We start from the raw sequence: 3909 nt of genomic DNA, 5'->3' as shown, positions 1-3909 counted from the left end.
GGATTGCAGATACTGGAGATCAGAGCGAGGGGAAAGTGGGGATTGCAGATCCTGGAGATCTGAGCGAGGGGAAAGTGGGGATTGCAGATACAGGAGATCACAGCGAGGGGAAAGTGGGATTGCAGATACAGGAGATCAGAGCGAGGGGAAAGTGGGGATTGCAGATACAGGAGATCAGAGCGAGGGGATAGTGGGGATTGTAGATGTTGGAGTTCAGAGTGAGGAGAAAGTGAGGATTGCAGATACTGGAGATCAGAGCGAGGAGCAAGTGGGGATTGTAGATTGTAGAGGTCAGAGTTGAGAATTTGGTGCTTGTAAAGCACAGCACGTTAGGCAGCATCTGAGCAGCAGTTGTTTAAACTCCAAGCTGATCAATAATGCACAAACTGAGGAACTGTCAGATATCCTGGGGTAATTTACACAACCAGAACAGAACAGACAGCAAAGATTTACAAGTTGGTCAGAAAAAAGGAGCTTTCTACTTGTCTAAACCCTGTTGTTGCTCATGTTGCCACGGAGGTCAAATGACGAACTGTTAAACTAGCCTGCTGCTGTAAACTATAATCTATTGAAAGTGGATGTTTTTATTCACTTGTGGGATGAAATGTGTTTTATTTATTCAGGGCTGCTGGCTATCAATAGGAGTACAGTATTTGCTGTTGTTTCCTTTTCCATGGACTCGGACAATGCTACTTTATTTCTTAATTGACTTGATGTGCAATTGTGGGTATGGAGGAGGAGAGGCCACATGATATCACCTGATGTTCTCTGAGGCACCGATATGGGTTCATAAGTGAACCAAATAATTCTTCTAATTTTGTGAAAATCCACTTGTGTTTGAGGTCCCCATTCTCGATTTCTTTACCTCACTGAATTTAATTCCCTGACTGTCATTGTCAGATTTGACCTTGTGTCTTTACTTGTCCATTCACATAAACACACTGCCATTCCCTGTTTGTCCTGTTGAAACTGATTTTCAAGTTGGGATTGGTGGGAGACTCCAATGGTATAGGTTGGGTGTCTGAACCATCCTCCTGTTGGTGAGCACCAACCAGTCACTGTTCCTACAGCTGCGACTCTCTTACACAATGTCATTGCACTTGGTCCAAATCAGTCACGGTTCAGGGCTCACCATATTGGAAGTGGGCTTTCCTGGATGGTGAGGAATGGGAATAAGGTCAAGAATCTTGTTCCCTCTTGTACCACACCCTCTCATAATTTGGCAATGAACTGGTGCCATGCCTCTCAGCTGGGTTTCACTGGCTGCTGGGGCAGGGATGAGGGAGCAAAACACGTTCTATTTGCTTTTTTTTAGTAAAATTGGGACCTGATCTCTGCCTCTCAGAGAAAGTTAGACCCGTGTTGGTGGAGTTACTGTAAACTCTCACAGCTGGACGTACAGCCCATTAAGGCCACTTTACTGGTTTTAACTGTTCTCTGCCCTTTTCTCTCGCTTTACCCTTTCCCTGTCACTGTTGTTTATATGTTCTTTCCACTGGTGGCCTTCTGGTATTGATTACCCAGAGGTTAATTGGATTGGTGCCATTCTATCCCTGACCCATGTCTTTTGGACAATGCTAAGGGTTTCCCATTGTGGGGGATTATGCTGCTCAGGAGACCATGAACCACGATGGCTAAACCCAGAGAGGTCAGATTCCAATGTCACCGCTGTCTCCAGCTCTCTGTGAGTGTGGCTGGATCCTCTCTCAGCCGCGGATATGGTTCAGCCCAGTCCCTGTTTGCAGCTTGTTAATGATGTGCTGTCTCCTGGAAAGATCTTGATGCCTCTTTGGACATTCCAGTGATCCAGACCTCACAATCCAGTGATCCGTACTCATGATCCAGTGATCCCAGCCTCACGCCCCAGTGATCCTAGCCTCACGCCCCAGTGATCCTGGCCTTACGATCCAGTGATCCGGCCTCAGGCCCCAGTGATCTGGCCTCACGATCCAGTGATCCGGCCTCACGCCCCAGTGATCCCAGCCTCACACCCCATTGATCCAGATCTCACGATCCAGTGATCCCGGCCTCACGATCCAGTGATCCCGGCCTCACGATCCAGTGATCCAGATCTCATAATCCAGTGATCCCGGCCTCACGATCCAGTGATCCGGCCTCACGCCCCAGTGATCCGGCCTCACGCCCCAGTGATCCGGCCTCACGCCCCAGTGATCCGCCCTCACGCCCCAGTGATCTGGCCTCACGATCCAGTGATCCGGCCTCACGATCCAGTGATCCGGCCTCACGATCCAGTGATCCAGATCTCACGATCCGGTGATCCGGCCTCACGCCCCAGTGATCCCGGCCTCACGATCCAGTGATCCCGGCCTCACGATCCAGTGATCCCGGCCTCACGATCCAGTGAGCCAGATCTCACGATCCAGTGATCCAGATCTCACGATCCAGTGATCCGGCCTCACGATCCAGTGATCCCGGCCTCACGATCCCGTGATCCGGTCTCACGCCCCAGTGATCCAGGCCTCACGATCCAGTGATCCGGCCTCACGATCCAGTGATCCGGCCTCACGATCCAGTGATCCGGCCTCACGATCCAGTGAGCCAGATCTCACGATCCAGTGATCCGGCCTCACGATCCAGTGATCCCGGCCTCACGATCCAGTGATCCCGGCCTCACGATCCAGTGATCCCGGCATCACGATCCAGTGATCCCAGCCTCACGATCCAGTGATCACGATCCAGTGATCCCAGCCTCACGATCCAGTGATCCAGACCTCACGATCCAGTGATCCGGCCCCACGCCCCAGTGATCCGGCCCCACGCCCCAGTGATCCGGCCTCACGATCCAGTGATCCGGCCTCACGATCCAGTGATCCGGCCCAACGCCCCAGTGATCCGGCCTCACGATCCAGTGATCCGGCCTCACGATCCAGTGATCCGGCCTCACGATCCAGTGATCCAGACCTCACGATCCAGTGATCCAGACCTCACGATCCATGATCCGGCCTCACGATCCAGTGATCCGGCCTCACGATCCAGTGATCCGGCCCCACGCCCCAGTGATCCGGCCCCACGCCCCAGTGATCCGGCCCCACGCCCCAGTGATCCGGCCCCACGATCCAGTGGTCCGGCCTCACGATCCAGTGGTCCGGCCTCACGATCCAGTGATCCGGCCTCACGATCCAGTGATCCGGCCCTCACGCCTCAGTGATCCGGCCTCACGATCCAGTGATCCCGGCCTCACGATCCAGTGATCCCGGCCTCACGATCCAGTGATCCCGGCCTCACGAACCAGTGATCCCGGCCTCACGATCCAGTGATCCAGACCTCACGCCCCAGTGATCCGGCCTCACGCCCCAGTGATCCCAGCCTCACGCCCCAGTGATCCCGGCCTCACGCCCCAGTGGTCCCGGCCTCACGCCCCAGTGATCCCGGCCTCACGATCCAGTGGTCCGGCCTCACGATCCAGTGGTCCGGCCTCACGATCCAGTGATCCGTACTCACGCCCCAGTGATCCAGACCTCACGCCCCAGTGATCCAGACCTCATGATCCAGTGATTCAGACCTTACAATCCTGTGATCCCAGCCTCATGATCCAGTGATCCAGACCTCATGATCCAGTGATCCAGGCACGTGGTACAGCAATCTCAGTCTCTTGAACCAGTGATCCAGCCCTCATGATCTCAGTAGTCCGGGTCTTGTGATCCAGTGATCTGGCCTCACAATCCAGTGATGCCGGTCTCACGATCCAGTGATCCAGACCTCACAATCCAGTGATCCCGGTCTCACGATCCAGTGATCCAGACCTCACGATCCAGTGATCCCGGTCTCACAATCCAGTGGTCCGGCCTCACGCCCCAGTGATCCGGCCTCACGCCCCAGTGATCCGGCCTCACGCCCCAGTGATCCAGACCTCACGCCCCAGTGATCCAGACCTCATGATCCAGTGAT

General features: G+C 54.4%; 1 long non-coding RNA gene across 1 annotated transcript in view; it reads left to right on the top strand.

Moving 5' to 3' along the window:
• Positions 1 to 1204, top strand: part of LOC122546952 — an 11586-nt gene extending 10382 nt beyond the window's left edge. The window contains exon 3 of the long non-coding RNA XR_006310855.1: positions 624 to 1204. This is a non-coding gene — a long non-coding RNA (uncharacterized LOC122546952). The remainder of the gene's footprint in view (positions 1 to 623) is intronic.
• Positions 1205 to 3909: the final 2705 nt, after the last annotated feature.

The sequence above is a fragment of the Chiloscyllium plagiosum genome, unplaced genomic scaffold, assembly GCF_004010195.1.
Source record: "Chiloscyllium plagiosum isolate BGI_BamShark_2017 unplaced genomic scaffold, ASM401019v2 scaf_7666, whole genome shotgun sequence".
Classification (NCBI taxonomy): domain Eukaryota; kingdom Metazoa; phylum Chordata; class Chondrichthyes; order Orectolobiformes; family Hemiscylliidae; genus Chiloscyllium; species Chiloscyllium plagiosum.
This window is presented reverse-complemented; position numbering and strand designations above follow the sequence as displayed.